General features: G+C 29.0%; 1 protein-coding gene and 1 long non-coding RNA gene across 2 annotated transcripts in view; one reads left to right on the top strand and one right to left on the bottom strand.

Moving 5' to 3' along the window:
• Balat (Beta-alanine transporter) overlaps positions 1–21,040 on the bottom strand; it is a 923,597-nt gene that overhangs the window by 739,887 nt on the left and 162,670 nt on the right. The gene's annotated exons all lie outside the window — the stretch shown is intronic.
• LOC142326981 (uncharacterized) overlaps positions 1–21,040 on the top strand; it is a 432,491-nt gene that overhangs the window by 351,897 nt on the left and 59,554 nt on the right. Inside the window, exon 4 of the long non-coding RNA XR_012756883.1 lies at positions 17,533–17,626. This is a non-coding gene — a long non-coding RNA (uncharacterized LOC142326981). The remainder of the gene's footprint in view (positions 1–17,532; positions 17,627–21,040) is intronic.

Here is a 21,040-nt window from a genome sequence, read left to right as displayed (position 1 = left end):
TTTGTGGAATTCCAGACTTAATTACGATAATAATACAAAACACTTGGCATACATACTGAACCACTTTGAATTTCTTTATATCTACGTATTTTTAATTTCATATTACTTTATACATTTCATCCAAAAATAAATTCAACGAATACTAACCATAACTTTGAAGTATATACTGTTAAACTTAAATATATTTTTTGCGGAAAGAAAATTCCCAGAGGGAACTCATTAACTTTGGAATGAGTATTTATTTCTTCTTAACTGAAATAATTTATTTCCGTTATACTGTATTAGAATTTATTTTTAACTGCACTGTTTACATTTTTGTACGTTATTAATAATATAAAATAGATTAAACATTATATTATTTAGCAATATTATTTTTAATTCACAGTGATAAATAAAAAGTTTAAAAGCATTATCAATTTATATTATTTAATACTATTATGAAATATGTATTTACGTATTTTGTAAAACTAGAATTACCCGTTTAAACCCAGTTTTGTAACTAAAATTAAATATTTATTTTATTTTATTGACAATGATGGTGAGAGTTTATCTTGCGGGAGTTGTTTACTAACCTCTCGAAAAGTTGGGTCATTGGCATTCATCCGCTCCGCTGAAAGCGTCTGATGGATCAAGGGATCAGGAGCGATAGCCCAAAAGCGGACCTTTTTGCTGCACATCTTAGCAAGGCATTTTGCCCACACGACATTACTCCTAATGATAAGGAAATATTTGGCTTCTTGGACAGCCTTTAAGTCTACTGATTAGGCCCATTTCAACTAGGAAGGTGCTACGGATGATCAGACAAGGGGAACGCTCAAAAAAAGCTCCAGGTTTTGACCTGGCAACTGAAAAGATGTTAGTTATGCTCCCGTTCAAGACCATCAAGTACATTACAAACCTATTCAACTGTTTCCTTTGGTCATCATATTTCTTATCAGAATGGAAGGTATTTCAAGTAATAGTGATTCTGAAGCCGGGTAAACATGCGGTTGACGTGTCTCCCTTCAGATCAATAAGTCTTCTGCCGATTCTGTCGATGTTATTTGATAAAATGTTTCTTGGAAGGCTGTGGTTGAAGTTGATACAGGAAAAAGTTATTCCTAATCATCAATCTGGATTCAGAGGTGGGAATTCTACCTTTGAATAAATGCGCACAGGTCTCTTAATGTCATTAGACAGTGCCTGGAAGAAAGATATTCTGTTTAGCGGCCTTCTCAGATATAAGTTGGCCTTTGACAAAGTCTGGCTTCCTAATTTACTCCATTGTTGTAAATACAGCCTTCCTTAATCATTCTATCTGGTTTTTCGGAACTAACTCGATGACCGTTTTTCCCAGGTCAGTTGCAACGGTGAGTCATCTGGATTCTGTATGAACTTCTGGACTATTGCAACGCAGTAAAATTCTAAATACAAATTAGAAAAAATAAAACTATTTCATTATTTTTGATTACGAATTTATTATTTTTCACTGAAATAAAAAATGTATCATACTTTTAAAAAAAAAATGATCCTTATTCTATTACCATACATTTTCTTTGCAGATATACTTGACCCTTGTCTTGTACATGTCTACCATAAAAGGTCACCTTCTTCTACTGTTTATTTTTTTCTTATATATTATTCTCTTCATCCTAATATAAAGTACAGTCCGTTATTTTACCCTTATATAAAAAAGTCAGTTTGCCAGATCCACTGGAAAATTTCATTGCCTTGTTTTCTCCAAAATGAAACTGTATCGCCGGATAAGATAAATTGCAATTTGATAACTTGTACTTATAAGAAAAATATTTGATACATTCGTAGAAAATTGTTGAAATAAATATCCTTGGGTTAGTACTGCAGTGGAATAAATGCTGATTACCTTTTGAGGGCATTTTCTCTTTTAAATGTATTTACCATTCAAACTGACAAATTATATAATTAAGGAATAAAAGTGTGAAATTTAACCGATTCCAGAATGGCATGTTTAAGGAACTAGAAATGTATGTAAAAGAATAGCCTGAAGAGCCATTTATAGTGAGAAAAAAGCACATAATCTCAAAAAGAGGCTTTGTAAACTATGTAAAGTTGAATTGCAACATCACCGTTGACATCTGATTTTATAATTACAAGTTAGGAAAAAAATTATGAAAGAAATAAAAATTAAATTGATCGTGACAATCCAAAATAATTACTAGCTGAATTGACTAACATAAACTCAAGAGAAAAAGTTGTATTTTCAGTTTCCAGAAAAATATTTCATCGTAAGTTATGTGGAAAGAAGTAAATTATTTTAATGAATAGAATGTATCATGATAAAATAAATGAAAGAAAGGAGATACGAAGAAACTCAAAAAAATAACTTTATATAATATAACAAAAGAAGGATTTAATAGATTGAATTTGGTCGAACAAAAAGGTAGACATGATCGATCATCAAACATCCTCACATTACGATCGCGTAAAAACTAGGCGGTGTCCTTAACCTCTGTTCTTCTTCCTCGCCAATATAGCCATACCATAATTACCTATTACTGAAGATAATAAAATATGAAATACATCAGCGTAAATTTTTAAAGAATTTGGACTACTATTACAACATAACAGATATTTTTTCATAAATCGTATGAAAACATGATAAATTCAATTAAAAAGAATAAAATAAGAGACAAAAAAAATTTAATGAGAGTACTGATGAAATAAAAGTTGACAAAGCTCAGACGTTGCTTTGGAAAATAAACTAGAGCGTTTTATTGTACACCCAGCAAAATTCAGTACACGTATTATTTTTGTAAACGATTCAAGGTTACCTTACATGAAAAACATTCAAATTTGCTCATCCAATAGATAAAAAAATAGTAGATTGTAATATTTCATAAACCAATTGGGATATTCCACGTCTTGTTACTGTTTAATTTTATCCTCCATCGTATAAATTTCTTATTATTATGCCAATCTCTTTGGGGCAGTGGTAGCCTCTGCCTTTCACCCAAAAGATTCTGTGTTCGAATATTGATCAAGCTTACATACGATACAAAATTCATCTTTTTATTAGTAACCTTAATTGGGTGGTTAGCTTGTAATTTGCTAAAATAAATAAATATAATGTATGACTTTACATTAACGAAACCTATTATATCAAAATTAAAGACAATTTTTACGATAAAAATTTTGAAAGCAAACATTTTTATGTAAATGATAACTAAACTTAATTTTAATACAATAAATAATTTTTATTGTTTATGTTTTATTGTTTATTGTTTTTATGTTTATAGAAACATTTATATATATATATATATATATATATATATATATAATGTATATATATGTATACTAGTATCCCCGTCACAACTTCGCTTGCGCTATATGCATATAGAACTTCAGAAGTTAAAAATAATTTATTAGTAACTAGCTGACCAGACATTGCTTTGCTATTGCTTGATTTGAGTATATATATGTATATAGATTAAATGAACACAAATGAAAGTTTGATAAAGCATTAAAAAAACTTAATATTACGGAACATCACAAAATGTAACCTATCCTTTTTTCCCTCTTCTCATCATCACCTCTTCCTCTCTTTCCATCTCTTTCATCATCACCACTCTTTCTCTTTTCCCTTCTCAAAAATATTTCTTTTCACGTAACTAATATATATTCTGAATATGAGCCAAATCGGACCACAAGTACAATTTTTCGAAATATCTCAACCTCAGAGCCACCTAGCGGGTCCAAACTAATTCAGAAACCTTCGCAGGCGCGCGCACAACAACTCACGAAAGTTTCTTCGCAATCGGATGAATGGTATAGGAACGCATACGGAACAAACAAACAAACAAACATTCATACATATATATATATATAAATTACGTGTAAGCTGGGCTTCAGAAATGTTGCTATTCACAATTTGTCAAAGAAAATAAAATGTTTAGGTAAAAAATGTGTTCAAAAAATCTAATTTTTAACGAACTCAAGTGACTATTGTTGTTAAAATACTACTTTTCCCCCACTATAACAAATTCTGGGAATTTCATCATTCAATTTTTTTTTTGCATTACAATGGTTACATATCTTAATCAAGTTGCCCATTTGAATATAATTCAAATTGTTAATTTCAGTGTGGTAATCAAAAGCTGATTTGAGACCTAACATTTTTCTTGAAGTTTGAACTCGATCTTGAGCCGAGCATATACGTTTTTAGAGAACATCAATGAGAACGGATTTGGCGTAGATTCACATTATCTACGATTATAAATTCTAGTAGCCCTAGAACTTCTTTTTTATTTGTGACCTCGCCGACCTAGGCGATATGAAATATTTATACTAAACTGAAAGTTAAATCAATAATGCCAATTATATGTATGGGTTACCCTGATGAATTTTTTTAGCTCAGGATTATGCGAGTGCTATTTTGCTCACGTGAGTATGAGGACTCGCGGGTCAGACCAGACAATGATATTGAATTTACTAAAACACGTAATACTACATATATAAATAAAATTCTATACATTAAATTAATATACTTATAATGAAAGGAAAAATTCACTTTAATAAAAGTGGATATATAAGTATATATTTTAACATACGCGTATTTGGTTGCTAATGGAGTTTTCTACATAAATAGTAAACAAAAGGATACGTTAATCTAATTTTCAGATCCTAAATAACATAATCCTATATTCTGTAACATAATGATCCTATATATTTTTGTAACATGATACATTATTTGGTAAGGAAAGTGTAAATGATCTTAGAAGCAAATTCTGAACTTTTTATTACAGTTTTTTTTTGCAAAGCAAATAAGTAATTCTTTAGAAGTACTACAAGTTATAAAAAGTTAACTATTTTTTTTATTCCGGAGGTCCCAGGAATCTGTACTAAGATGTAAGAAAAAAATAAATGCTACCGCATTGTTTACTACTACTTTTTTTTGTTTAAAAAGTGAACTTTTTTTTTATTAATACATCAGTTAATACAAAGTTCTTTTTTATATTACTTATTTGTAAATACAATGGGTGAAACAAAATATATATTTCAAATTACAAATATATATATATATATTTAAATAAATTTCAATTTATATGTATTCAATATCAATATTCAATTAATATATAAAAATATTTATTATATAAATATGTGAGTGTGGAATTGTGTGTGTGTGTGTGTGTGTGTGTGTGTGTGTGTGTGTGTGCTCCTGTATATATACTCTTGGATCCACGTCTCAGCTTCGCCCACGCTCTATGGTTACTTGTGTTTCCTGTCGCGGTCATTTTTTATTTTATTTTATGTCTTTTAGTCAAGTAACCGTGGGCAGTTGCAGGCAGTCACGTCGCACATGCAGTGGTAGTGACTGTGTTAGTGTGGCCGCTGCGCCGTACACACTCGCACCCGTTAAAAAATCGAAATTGAAAAAACCGGGAACGGTTTATAATCTGATGAATATTTGTAAGCCCAAATTTAAATCTAGTGAATATTTGTCGTTTAGTGCAGTAGGAAAAAGAGAAAATTATAATTATTGTTCTAACTTTTTACCTTCTTCACACCTTCTGAAGTCGAATTTCGAAAAATTTAGAAATTTATTTAAAATATTCACATAAAGATTAAGCACACCAAAAATCAATTGATATCTTCATTTATTACTGAGAGATAATAAAATTAGCGGGGTTTCTAAAATCCATTTTAACCCTTTAAAATCGGAATTTCAAAAAATGTATAAATGGTGTTTTTTTTTTTATATTCGCGTGAAGATTACATACAAAAAAAATCAAATTGATACCTTCAATTCTGATAAATTGAATAAAAAACCAGTAAATCTCATTATTGCTCCATTTTAACCCTTTAAACTCAGAATTTCAAAAAATCTTTTCTTTATGTCCACCTTTTACCATAAGAACGTGTATATAAATTTTAATCAGTTTATCTTCAGTAGTTTTTTCTGGCCGTTGATTATGAATCAATCATGACTTACTCTTTTCTATATATACATCTCATTTATACGAATCATTTGTAAATGGTTAACAAGGTATTAAAAGAATATTACAATATTTTATTAAAAACTAGGTAGGCTTTTCTTAAATTAAGACTTCTACTCTTGACTTGGGCTGCAATTAATTTTTTTTAATCCAATTTGGAATTTATCTGTCATACTTATATTTTTATTATCAGTTAATTTAATGATTGTTTTTATCATTTCATAAATTAAATTATTTTTATATTGAAATAATATTATATACCACTAGCTTAAGATTACAAATTAATGAATATGTGCAACACCGTAGTAGTTTATTATTTATAATAATTTAATAGATATAATTCATTAAGATAAAAAATATTTTCTTAACTAGAATTTAAAAATATTTTTCAACAAATTCCTTTTAAATCATGTTGCTTTTGATATAACTATTTTAAAAGCCATTCAAATTTCTACAAAACAATTACAAAGTAAGAAGTAGGTTAAACCTCACCAACGAGAAGTTTAAGGGTTTAGATAATCTCGAAACTTATATCTGCTAAATGAACAAGCGAGTTCCAGATTCGTTATAGATTTACCTACATCTCTTTTACATCCACGTTAAACTTAAACGACTTAAAATTACTGTTACAGATAAGTTTATAATAAGTATAAATGTAAAGATTTATTTAATTATAATTTAGTGTTTTACATTGTAAACATATATATATTTCCTTCATTTTACCTCGGGGAGTTTTTCTCTCTCATAATTTCAAAATCTGAGATATTAAGTCTGTTTTATCTTGTAAATACGTGTGGTAGATTTTATGATGAGGTTGGACTGTATGTTCATAGATGATGAATGAAGACAACGCCTTGTTGCTTGTTGAATAATGGTTTAATGAATTGTCGTCTTGACAGTTGATGAAATGAATTGTAACATATATAACTTGACATATAAAAATTAAAAATAAGCTAACGTTCATCCGAATAAAGAATGGAGTCCATCCGGACTAAGAGTATGACGTGACCGCCTTGGATCAGATTTGAGCGCCGAAATGCAAGTAACTATGAGTAACACAGATTGTCCATCCGGACGAAATGAAAAATGCGACCGCTCTGCGCGGGATTCTTTCTTTTCCTGTTTAGCCTCCGGTAACTACCGTTTAGATAATACTTCAGAGGATGAATGAGGATGATATGTATGAGTGTGAATGAAGTGTAGTCTTGTACATTCTCAGTTCGACCGTTCCTGAGATGTGTGGTTAATTGAAACCCAACCACCAAAGAACACCGGTATCCACGTTCTAGTATTCAAGTCCGTGTAAAAATAGCTGGCTTTACTAGGACTTGAACGCTGGAACTCTCGACTTCCAAATCAGTTGATTTGGGAAGACGCGTTCACCACTAGACCAACCTGGTGGGTTTGCGCGGGATTCTAACATACAATGCTAGTACGAGCCTGACTTCCGGCGAGCGCTAGCACCCACTAGATCGCAGCACCGGTCGGCTCGACGTGAAACGGAACAACATTGAAAGAAATCATTTTTCTTTTCAAATTTTTACGAAACTTTATAATGTTAGTTAAAAGAACTTCATAACGTTTCGTTAATTAAATTCAGATTAATCATTCATAGTATTAATTTTTTGAGCTTATATAAAATATAGAAGTGAAAAAAAAACATTGTTTTAAGTATTTAAAAATAGGTCTTTTCTTTAATTTTTTTTCTAAGTGAGACAAAAACGACTCTTTAAATGAATATTATAAGATGTACCTCTGTTGGATAAACAAAGCAATTTTATTTCAGCAGGAGTTTTAGTAGTTGCGTCCTGAAATTGTATCATGTTCCTAAAATTAAAGGTATTCGTATTTATATCTAGCGTTAACAAGCTAAATATTATTGTTAATTATAACTCAAAAAGAAATGATGTTAAAAACAGAAATAGAAATATAATAAGCCGACTTTTTACACAAAAAAGCAAACTTTTGTATTCATTAATTTTAAATATTAAAAATATTTTCTATGTATAAAATGGCAAAAGATCTTGATTTTGCAACGTAATATAATTAAAATATTTTCGTTACGGTACTAATTGGAAAGCGTGCGAGCGGTTTGGATTTGACTAAAGTCTCCCACGGTTGGTATTACCATTTCGAGATTACAGTTAGAAATATTATACAACATATACGTAATAAATCTTTATTTATTAACCAGTTCTTTGGTAGAAATGTATATAATTTTTAATTTCGCAAAAAGGAAATTTAACAATTTTCTATAAAATAAAAACATCATCGGGCTTTCACTACCAAGGCTTTCTTTTTCCTGTTTAGCCTCCGGTAATTACCGTTCAGATAATACTTCAGAAGATTAATGAAGATGATATGTATTAGTGTAAATGAAGTGTAGTCTTGTACAGTCTCAGTTCGACCATTCCTGAGAAGTGTGGTTAATTGAAACCCAACCACCAAAGAACACCGGTATCCACGATCTAGTAATCAAATCCGTGCAAAACTAACTAACTTTACTAGGGCTTGAACGCTGGACTCTCGACTTCACCTAATTTGGGAAGACGCGTTCACCACTAGACCAACCCGGTGGGTTTTATTACGAAGACTATAAAGTACTCGTTGCTCCTTAAAGGTTTTCTTCTGATTTGTACAAAAATATGTATGTTATGCATTTTAAAAAATCTAACTAAACCACTAAAATAAGAAATTTTATGTTTGGTTTCACGTGCAACTAATAATTTAACATACATGAAAAATAGCCATATTTATAAATATACATTTTATTAAAAAAAAAAGTAAAAAAATTTTTTTTTTCTTTTTTTAGGTTAGTCTAGTCATTAGGACTGTGTGCAGTTGTCCAATTGTCCTTCAGTTTTTAATTTATTAGAGATAAATTATACCAAAAGTTATCCCAACTTTAATTTTTACATCGTCAGTTTTAAAAATCAGAAAATAATTCATGCTCATCTCAATACTTCTATAGCATTTAAAATACCATCCGTCATGTTTTAATGAATGGCCATTTTTAGTCATTGTTTATGAATAGATCATTATTTAGCAGGTTTTATAGAATTCCATTTCAAACTAAACTACAAAAATACATTAAATAATGCAATACACGGCTACAAGTTGTGGACTTTAGCGACTCTAGTGTCTTAAGTATAACTTTAGGTGAGTGCAGTGCATTAGCTTTTCAATCTTTATTTCCAAATCTGTTGCATTTTCTCTTTCTTCTTTCTTCTCGTTGTTTATTCTTTTTGTATTTTTCTTTCTCTTCTTCTACTCTTAATTTGCAATACTAGTGTGTCATTTTTGAGACATTTCGCTGGTAACTCCTTATCATGTGATTACGAATGTGATAAAATTTACTGAAGGTTTATATAAAAGTAAACGGTTACAAATAGACTTTGAAACTGTAAAACCTTTAAACTTTGTACCTACTATATGTTAAATTAAGTAAAAACATTTATATAGCCATAATTATGTCACGGATGACGTAATATTTATTAATAAAAAATGTAATTAAATATTTCATATCAGTACAACTGATGTACATGTAAATAAGCAAGAAAATTATAATCTGTCACCTTGTTTTATGAGTAACAGTCTATAATTACTTTATATATTTTTCTTATTCAACTTATCAATAAATTCAGTCCACTTTTCATGTTGCTTATCAGTTTAGTATTTAAATACTACTAATAACTAATTTTTTTTAAATTTGAAAAATAGCCATTCTTAACAAAATAGATATTACTCGAAAACGACCAATAATAGAAAAATTATTAGCAAAAAGAGGAAGGGGAATATTTGAAAAAAATTGCATAATACGTTATTAATAGGACGTATTTTTAAATGTTTTTTTAAATTCTGAAAAAATTTATTGATTAGAAACGACTATTTATAATGAAAAGAATGTAAGATTTACCAAATTTTTTTAAATTTTTATTTAAGACGTTTTAGGGTTACGGTTAAATGCATATGTATATAATTATTTCATTATCATTAAACTATTATAAATAACGCAAAGTTTAACGTAAATGTATATAAAATATTACGATCTGTAATTTGAATTATTTACAAAGTTTTAATTAACACTAAACTTTAAACACAATAAAACTATTATTAAATTTAGAAACGAAAAGAACTAAACTTAATTTAAATAAAAATAATCGGGATAAACATTTGCATCTTAATTACTCTAATACATTAGTAAAAAATGAAGCATTATACTATAATGAGAAATTTTGGTTTTAAAACTTTTTAATTTATTTGTTGAAGTTTTTGTTATGGTCTAAATCTGTTAAATCAAGTAATTTATTTCTTAATAATTTATAAACTATGAAAAAATAAAAAATGACTATTCATCAGAGGTTATTGCATACGATGAAACAATATTAGGAAAATTAATAATGGAAGTTTATATAAGTCTTTTTTACATTATGGAAAATTTATTTTATAGTTTAAACTTATATTTAAAAGTTTTTAAATTAAATATTACATCATCCAACAATGTGGAAACTTAATAGATTTCTGTAGCCAGTACTATATACAAAATAAACCTTTTATTTTTGGTTGAACTCTTATAGAAAAAATAGCTTAGTTTAAACGAATAAAATTGCAAATAACATTATAATGAAATAGGTGAATGCAATAGGGATTTCAAAAACATATTTCTTCTATGTTTTACACTTATACTGTTTTATACTGTGTACTGTGTTTTGTACATTATTCCTCATTCTCGTTTATCACTACATTACATTATATTTTTCTATATACCTTTACTTCATTTTATAAATAGTTCAACGAAAAAAGAGATACTTATAAGAAAAAAAGACGTTAATGGTAACATTTCAACATTATTAAAATCTGACATTATGTTGAATCTTACTAGAATTTATTTAAAGCTTTAAATTTAACGTCTCATTCAATAAAAACTAACATTATTTTCTCCTTCACAACCTCAGTTTTGTTTAATATAAAAGAGACTTTTATGATAATTTTTCATACCATCTAACTTTCTTGAAATAAGATTTTACTTAACCTACCATTTTTAAGGGACGTGGAATAAGGTGTAGCTTCAAGCTAATTCATTGGCTTAAATTTTACTATCGTTTTTATTTATTTATTTTTTGCTTCGATGAATTAATTCACTACAGAAGCTTTGAAAGCTTCAGGGATTATGGAAATGTAAACCATATAACGAATGAAAAATGCCGTACCTGACTGGGATTGGAACCTGAGATCCCCGGATCAAAGGCCGAGATGCTACCACTCCTACACGGAAATGGCGGATTGTTTCTTAATATTTATTTTCAGCCTTATTTGTTCTTATAATTTTAAAAACATCTGTTAAATATCCTACGCTTAAAAAGCATTATGACATCTTTAATTATATTAAAACCAAATTTTATCTTATTTAGATTTCTTTAAAGGATATTTATCTTATCTTTAAAACCATATCTTCATTATATTTAAGGAAACTTTTAACAATATTTCCGCTAGGATTATCATAATTTATTCTCTACATAACACTCAAATCAATTATGATAAAAGTAGGGGAAATATAAAATATTGTGAAAATTTTAACCTGGTTAGCCAGACTATGTTAGTGAAAAAATTTGAGTGTCTAAATTAATTTTGAGAAAGGAGGTACTACAAACTCGCATCAATTATGAATTTTTGCGTAACAATGCTTGAAAAGGCAGAAAATAACACTCAAATCAAATATTTAAGCCAATTTTTTACATTCGCATTTACACTATTCAAAAAAATGTAATACATTATATTTTAGTAAACAGGTGTTTTTATTTTTTTATAAACTGCTTTATAACTACTGTTTACGTAAAGTGTAAAATAGTATATAGCTGGGTGTAAAAATTATGTTTTTTGCCTTGTATTAATTTATTCCATTACGAATAGATTGTTTACGTTATTTTACTTTAAGAAAAAAACTAATCTTATTTCTACAAGTAATTACGATAGTAATATAATACGATAAATATTTTTAAATATACGATAATAAATCTCGTACAATCTCACAGTAAAATACAGTAACAATTAAATGAGACTAATATATTTTTTTAAGTAAAAACTTACAAAAATCCATCCAAGTTCAAAGTGTATAGTAAATACAATATTTTTAAAATTTCGTTTAAGTATCTTAAGCGATTACATTTCTTCACTAATTAATGGGGGAAACCCGTTCTTATTTTTCAGTTATTTTAACATTGTTATTATTTCTATTTATGGTATTCTAAGAGTTCAAATTTATTTTATAATTATGCTCAAACATGGGAGAGTATATAGATTGGTCATGCGAGACATGCATCATTCGAAAGACAAAACAGAAATCGTTGATGAGTTGGCTAAATTGGGCCACGAGGTTAGAAATGCACTGACAAAAGGGAGGCAAACTTTTCCGGTCAATGGCTGACCGGAATAAGGAGTAATACCGTAGTAATTTGGAGTGTTAATCATCAGAGCTACCAATCTACTGGCCTACGGATCTAAATAAAATTCCCGATCTCCCAGATTTTTTCGTTTTCAAGGGTATTTCTAGGAACGATTTGCATGTTGAACTACATTTTGACTTGTCGTCGGATCATACACGGATTGTAATTACAATGTCTATTGCCGTTACGCTAACTGCTAGGTCTCCCACTTAGTTTAATACATTTACCAACAAACGACGTTTTCAAGACTTTTTGGAGAAAAAATATACTATTGGACATGCCTTTGAAGTCACCGGCCGATGTGGACAATGCAGTACACGAATTGACCAAATTGGTTCAATCAGTGTCGTGGGCCTCCTCGTCCAATTTGGATTTTGCTTCCCGAGCTCAAAATACGTATGCGGTCTTCATCAGAGAAAAAAATAAAAGAACGCTGAAGATTACGACGCGTATGGCAGAGAATTCGTTACCGTGATGATAAGGAAAGATTTAACAGGTCTTCTTAAGAACTAAAAAGGTTAATTCGGGCATTTAATAACGCGCTTGGTTTCAATCTTACATTATTAATATTTCTGATGGCAGGCTTCTGGATACACCTTATGGAAAGCTGCGAAATCTTCAGGAGATTCCTACAATCTATTCCTTCTCTCGTAACATTGGCGGAACGTGGATGAGAAGTTTTCAGGAGAAGGTGACCTTATTTGGTGAAAACTTTTCCGTCGTATTCCAGCCAAATAATATCGAGACAGATACAGAGGAGATCAGAGAAATGTCCAATTATTTGGCTTCTCCTATCCAAATATTCTTGCCAAATTATGCGCTTTACAGTACCCGAGGTTTCTTCAGTCATTAACGATGAAATATATCCAGCAAAGACGCCGGGGTATAATTTGATCACTGGTCGGGTTCTCCAGGCACTTTCGCGGCAAGCGATACGCATGGTTACTTTGATTTTTAATGCTGTTGTTCGAATTGATCATTTTCCTGGTCCGTGGAAAATTTCACAGATAATTGTGATGGCAAAACCGAGTAAGGATTCGACAAATGTAACGTCTTATAGGCCTCTCAGCCTTTTTCTGGTGCTCTCTAAGGTGTATAAAAAGCTCTTTTTGAAAAGACTGAAGCAGTTCGTGGACACTCATATTCCTGCTCACCAGTTTTGGTTTAGGGAGCAACATGATGCTGTGGAGCAGGCAGACAGGATTTTTAACGTTATAAATCATGCTCTTTACAAAAAAATAATGTTCAGCAGTATTCCTCGATGTCTGTGAGGCTTTTGACAAGGTTTGGCATGTAGGGTGGTTCTATAAACTGAAGAAAAGTTTTACCATATGTTTTCTACGAAGTTGCTGAAATCTTACCTAGAATACAGGTGTTTTCAGGTTAAACATGTAAAGATTTTGACGGATTTGTTCCTTATACAGTCAGGAGTACCACAAGGAAGTGTTCTCGGACCCATCTTGTATGTTCTGTTTACAAGGTAACTTACCTCTAACGGCAGATATCACATTTGCAACGTTTGCTGACGTTACTGCAATTCTTGCTATTCACGAGGATTTGGCTACTGCGTCTCGTTTTATTTGGCTTATATATTATTTTTTTCGTAAGTTTTAAATTTAATTTTGTTGATGTAAATAATAAACTTCTCATCCATTATTTAAAATGTCAATATATAGATTGTTCAGGGACGTATTTGCCGAACTTCAGGAACTGATTCAGACACCAGAATGCGCAAAAAAAGTTCATATCGACATAAACCCTACTTTGCTTTGTTTTCTTACTGGACGCCATTTTGTTATTTTCAATAAAAAAAATTATTTCTCAGGAACTGATAAACCTACTTTAATTAAATTTGCAAAATTTAAAACTTGTTTCTTGTTCTCCAAAATAAAAAGTTGTGAAAACTTCACCTTCAAAATCTTCAAAATGGCGGCTAACTTAATTTTTTAATTTTCAAAATCTTTTTAATTGTTTGTTTGATCAAATTTTTACAAAATTTATTAAGCATTTTATTTTGAACGTAATGACACCGCATTTGTAAAAATCCGTTGGCAAACAATCGGGTTATTGCAGACAGTTAACCCGCCAGTACGCTTGCACACCATAGTGCAAGCTGATAAAATTTTGCCTGTTTTTATTCCCTCCACAAAATGTAATAAAAAGCATTAATAATAATAGTAAATTAATAAAAATAGATTAATAATAATAAAAATTATCATTGCATTACGGTGAAAGTCCCTTTGGCCCCTTTGTCCCTTTGTCCTTTGTCCCGTTGGTTGTGAGCCCTTTGCACCCGTTGGTTGTGAGCCCTTTGCACCCGTTTATAGACAAGATATTTTTTTAAAAAATGAACTGTATATTTTTAACTGGCAAGGGCCATATACACGCTTGCCATCTTGTTTTCTTTTGGGGTTTTAATGTCCTATGATAAGTATATTTCCCGGGGGATCTGTTTGATAAGAATAGTATCTTGGCTTGGTTGCTAATTTTTTTTTCAGGGTGGGAAGGTTTTAGCTTGAGACAAGGGCTAATTATAATACTCCCCAAAAAAATTATGATAATAATAATAATAATATCGATCTTTATGTTTCATTTATAATATATTTACTTATTATAATTTCATCTTATTAAATATTTAAAAACTTATTTGTTAATAAAATGTGTATTTTCAAGTTATGAGTATTTGCATATTGATATATTAATCCCTCCACTTAGACATACTTAACTAAACATAAACTATGAATTACGTTGAACATTTCTATTTACTGCATTCAAAGGATGATTTACAACCGCATCCGCACGCGGTAGACCATTTAACCTTAATTAATAGAAATAATATAATAATGAACAACTTAAACGGAATATTTCTTCACGTAATAAATATAGAATTTAACATAAGATGATTATTACATTAACAATAGGTAATAAAAATAAAGAAACTAAATTAATGCTCGAAAAAGGGTAATCTATTTCTACAATCGTCGAACTAAAACTATTGATTAACAAAAATCATAAACCTACGTAACGAATTACAAGATTGAATTTAGTTAAGGTTCTCTTTAAAAATATTTGCTCAAATAATGTAATAAAACAAGAGAAGATTTTTGTTATTTTCATGAAGATTAATTTTTTCATATTATTAGAGTAGAAAATTAGTTCTAAATTTGTTTGTATAACCATGAACAATGGCGTATGTTCATATGTGCATATAAATCAAAATCTATTGTCTCCATTAATAATAGCTGATTAAATGGAAAATGGATTTTAATGACAAGACTTTATCCCTAGTCATATATATATATATATATATATATATATATATATATCTCATAAACTCAAATTGCCAGCTGGGCTTGTGCCCATTAATTCAACTAGAAAATTGTGAACAGAGCGTGATTATAATTTAATATTTATTAGATTAGAATTTATATTTATTTTTATTACTTATATATATTTATTATTTTATGAAATAAAATTAATGTATACACTATGTAAATTTCCTTACAAATTTTTACGTTAATTTTGAGTAATTTAGAAATGAGTTTTTGAAGAAAAAACTAAATGTAAAGTAAAACGTTATAATACTTAAGTTACATGAAATTACGCAAATATTTATGTATACCCTATATAAATATTTATATATTTCCTTACAAATAAGAAATATTACATTAATTAACGTGGAAAAATTTATATAAAAAGTGGCAAATAAAATGGACATAGTAATTTATAATTATATCAGACAGGCAGAGAATTAAATTTCAAAGAAATATTAGTATGAATAAATGGAAAAGATGCAAATTAGATTTGACTGAAAGTAAGCTATGAAATTATAAAACTATGAAGAAAGATTATTACTTTGAAAGGCGAGTTGATGTTAAGTAAGAAAGCGGAGTGTGAAATTCAATGGTGCAGTTTTATCTTTCTTCACCCGCATTTATTAGCCAATCACAATGGACATATTGTCTACTACTAAAGTCTCATGTCCGTAGAATTACATATTACAGTAATTAGAAATAGGCACGTGCGATTTAATTGTTTAACATTTATCCAGTAATCGTTATACATTCTGGCTCAAGTGTTTTGAACAATTTCAGAACAACTTTTCATCTCCATGTGTGTTATTTTCTTTAATGTACACTTAATCACTGGATAAAATATTGAATGATATTTCAGATCAAATTAAAAATCTACTGTCACTTCAAATCCTGTTGCTGCAGAGGTAGTTAAAACAGGAAAAAAATATATATTTGTAAAGTGAATGAAAGATATTTCTAAAAATGAAACTCATCATACATAAAAATTGAATTTCAATTAAAAATAAACATCCTATAAAAATATCTGTATTTTATTTCGCCTATTAAAAATCATTAAATATTTTTGTATCAAATGTAATATTTTTATAAAATGAGAGTTTATTTGATAAAAATTTTCTTCTTATAATTAATTAAGTACTTATTAAACAATAATTATTACCAATTCAATAGAGTATATTTTTTTTAAATAGATTTTTTTTGCACGATATGCACTGGCCTAAATTGACGAAAACAGCTTAATTTTTATTCATTATAAATTAATGTATTATACCGTAACACACGGTTTTCTTTTAATAGAGAAGTAAAGTTATACAGTTAAAACGTATTTCCTTATAATAAAACTCATCAAACGGAAAAATTCGAATAATTTTGTTTTTGATTAACGGATTGCTGACGTTACTGCAATTCTTGCTATCAACGAGGATCTGGCTTCTGCGTCTCGTTTTATTCAAGATTATATCACTGTTCTCGAATCGTGGCTTAAATGTTGGAAAATAAAAATGAACGAAATAAAATCAAAGCACGTCACGTTCATCCTTCGTAAGGAACACTGTCTTCTTGTTTCTACCTTCAATGTTCCTATTCCGAGATCTCAGGACTGTAAATATTTGGGTTTTAATCGGATTAAAAATCCGATTTTCGTTTTTATATTTATGTTTTTAGATATAAATATTGAATCAGTTTTATGAAAATTACTTTAAATTTGATTTTATTATTGTTTCAGTAAGAAATATTATTATAAAAGAATCCTATTTTACGCCATACGAATATAAAACATGTATAAGAAAAAATATTCCTTTTAATTATAATTTTTTATTTATTTAGGTTTCCACCATCAGTCCGATTATCACTTAAGATAACAGTTGTTTACGCTTCACTAGAAAATAAAGGAATAACTTTATAACTCTTCAAGGTGCAGGTAAGCAAAAACTACAAAAAAATTTAATTTTTTTGCATGATGAATTAATTCACCGTAGTAGGCATTTTGTAATGTATGAAAAATGCCATATCTGACCGGGATTCGAACTCCGGACCTCCAAATGAAAGACCAAGGCGCTACCACTCCGCCACAGAGATCAGAAGATCTTTGATGTGATTTTGTTTTATTGATTTTAATATTTAAGATAGAGGTTAATTTTTTTCTTTAACTGCGAAGTGTATGAAAACAGGATACTTAGTGAAAGTTACTATCAGATCATTTATCCATCAAACATTTTTAATGGAATATAAAAAAATGAATGTGAAATCAACATAATGACTAAAAAAATTCATCCTTTTTCTCTTTTGAGAAATTGTAAAAAATTATTTTTTAGTCATACGCGAATAAATTGACGTGAAAATGATTGAAATTGAATATAAATGACTCCCAAATTTATTCAATTTTTTGAATCGTAAAATATTTCGAATTTATTTATCCTTATAAAAGTATAAATCGCAAAAAACATAAAACAAGATCCGTATTATAGAAAAACAAATAATTAATAACAGAAAAAGTTATTATAAAGTTGCAATTATTTCTGAGCTCCAAAACTTTACGTACCATAACTAAAAGTATTGCAATCAATGATATTACTTGTAATTACTAAAATCTATTTTACTAAAATCTATTTACTTGTAATAATTTAAAATCTATTTTATTCATAAATACTTTTTTTAATTTATATTTGTTTTGTTACTCGAGCTTTAGCTATTGAGTGGCCTTAATTTTTTTTTTGAACTAAAAATATTATTTCTATACAGTTAAATATCGATTTTAAAGAAAGCACTTTTTTTTGTTTAACCTCCGGCACCACCGTTAAGTATTGCTTCAGAGGATGAGATGAATTGATTTGTAGCGTGTGTGAAAATGCCATGCCTGACCGGGATTCGAACTGGGGACCTCCGGATGAAAGGCCGAGACGCTACCACTTGCGCCATGGAGGCTGGCAAATAAATTACCATTAATTATATAGGTAGGTACATATATTAAACAAACGTTTATATTAAATTATAATAATATGTAATATACAGATTGTACTATTACAATATTATATTTATTGTTTACTCGTACAGACATTAAGTAATTAAATAGAATTCTATTTTGTTACAACACATGTTGATTCATTTAAAATTTATAAGTTTATATATGAATTATAAAAAACATATTGAAATATTTAATTGTGTTATACAAAATAAATAAGCATATTATTTACATGCAAGTACATAATTTATGCATAATTAAACAACTAATACAAAATACACAGATAGTAATGAGTATATAAAGTAAAAGCTGAGTGTCTAAACTGAATTTTATCTGGTTTATATTTTTGTTAATTTAAAATTTGTGATTTCATACGGCCAATGTAAATAAATGTTAACTAAGTTCGTAATTATTATTTACTCATCTGTAATGGAGAACACAAAATTTACCAAAATTATACAATAGTCAATAATTAAAAATAATAGCACCAACCAAATATATTAATATATACATACGCGCGCGCACATATATTTTATACATAAATTAATTATTAGAAACGGTGCACAATTTACTGACATATTAAAGTATAAACATTACTTACGTAGTATAGTTAATATAAGAACAGGTAAACAGAAAATAGAATATAGGAATAAAAAAAATATACATCATACAGATATTTTCACATTTATAAAAAAAATATTTGACTGGACTTTACATGACTTCTTTGTAAGCCTATTAAATTACATATACACATTTTTTTTTTTTTTTTTTTTTAATTAAAGGTACATAAAATTTTATGTCATTAATAAATTCTGATACTTTTTCATTTTTATTTTTTATTGTTAATGAATTCTTATTTATTATAATTTTTTTATTTTAAAAGGAGATGAAGTCGGATTTGAATGATGGGCTTTCCTCTTGAAAGATCCATATATTTCTTTAATTAAAATTTTATTTGGCTATAACTCTGGAACCAATGAAAATAAGTACCACCTATGATAATCGTTGAAAAGCTTTCAGTCAGAGCTTATCACTTCAGTTAAGAAAAAGTCCAAAATCCGAATTTTTTGGATTTTGAACTTTTCTAGACACTTTTGTTCCAGTCAAATGCAATCAAAAGGGAAGGTACACAAATAGAAGTTACAACAGTCCTAAAACCAAAATTTCAACTATCTACGGCAAATCGTTTTTGAGTTATGGAAGATATATACGTACGTACGTATGTACAGACGTCATCCGAAACTAGTCAAAATGGATTCAGGGATGGTGAAAATGGACATTTCCGATGAAATCTGAAAACCGAAATTGTTCGTGATCACAGTACGTCTTTACTTCCTACAAAGAACTAAAAAACCTGACAACACAGTTGTAGGATTTTCCCGCCACACGCCTTTTTTCTGATGCTCGGCTTACACACACAATTTAATTTTAAATATTTATCATTTTATTTAAATGCAATATTTTTTTGTTTATTTAATTCAATAATTGTAAATAAAGCGTGCGCGCATGCGCGTCTGGCGGTACTAGCGGCCATTTTAAGTAATTTTTTACATTTTAAGTATTATTCATTTATTTAATGCTACCGCTCACCTGTGACGTTACAACGTAGCAGACGACTACAGAAAGTTGGGATTTAGTAAACCACACATTTCAAGAATGGTCGACCTGAGACTGTGGAAGACTACGGTTCATTTACATTCGTATATATCATTCTCATTCATCCTCTGAAGTAACCTTAAGGTGGTTCCGGAAGTTAAACAGAAAAAGAGAGAGAGTCGACTACAGCTTTACGTCAGAGCTACATTAGCACTCTTTTTGATGAGAGAGGATACTAATCACATTATACCCAGTTAGCTTCTAGTTTATTTACAGCATTTTTTGAAGTGGATGTGCGATTTTGCAAAAGTTTTTTTTGGGAAATATTATTATTTTTTAATTGATAACATATATGCTTAAGAAAATAAGACTTAAAATTAGGCGAAATCTCGAGATACTGAGAGTGACCTTGCTCTACAGCCTCATCCCCTTGACCTTTTAAGTTGAAAATTTAATGATATCAATGCTCATATATACATGTAATCTGATCAAGTTTGGTCAAAATCGGTTGAGTAATTTCTGGAGTTATAAGGTGATTTATGTGCGACATTTAACACCGAACATACACAACCTTAGGTGTCAAAACGTAAAGATCCGTTGAAAACCGCATATGCCCATATTGGACCGATTACCATAATTTCCCTTCTATAATTATATATCTGCTTTATCGTTAGGCGGGAAATTAAAAGTTTAATATTTAGTCAATTTGTAGATCTATGAAAAGTTAAAATTATTTGGTACAGAAAGTTATTAAATTATAATATAATTATATTAAAC

Source organism: Lycorma delicatula, chromosome 6 (assembly GCF_047948215.1).
Source record: "Lycorma delicatula isolate Av1 chromosome 6, ASM4794821v1, whole genome shotgun sequence".
Classification (NCBI taxonomy): Eukaryota; Metazoa; Arthropoda; class Insecta; order Hemiptera; family Fulgoridae; genus Lycorma; species Lycorma delicatula.
The sequence above is the reverse complement of the archived record's forward strand: the minus strand, read 5'-3'. Positions and strand labels throughout refer to the sequence as shown.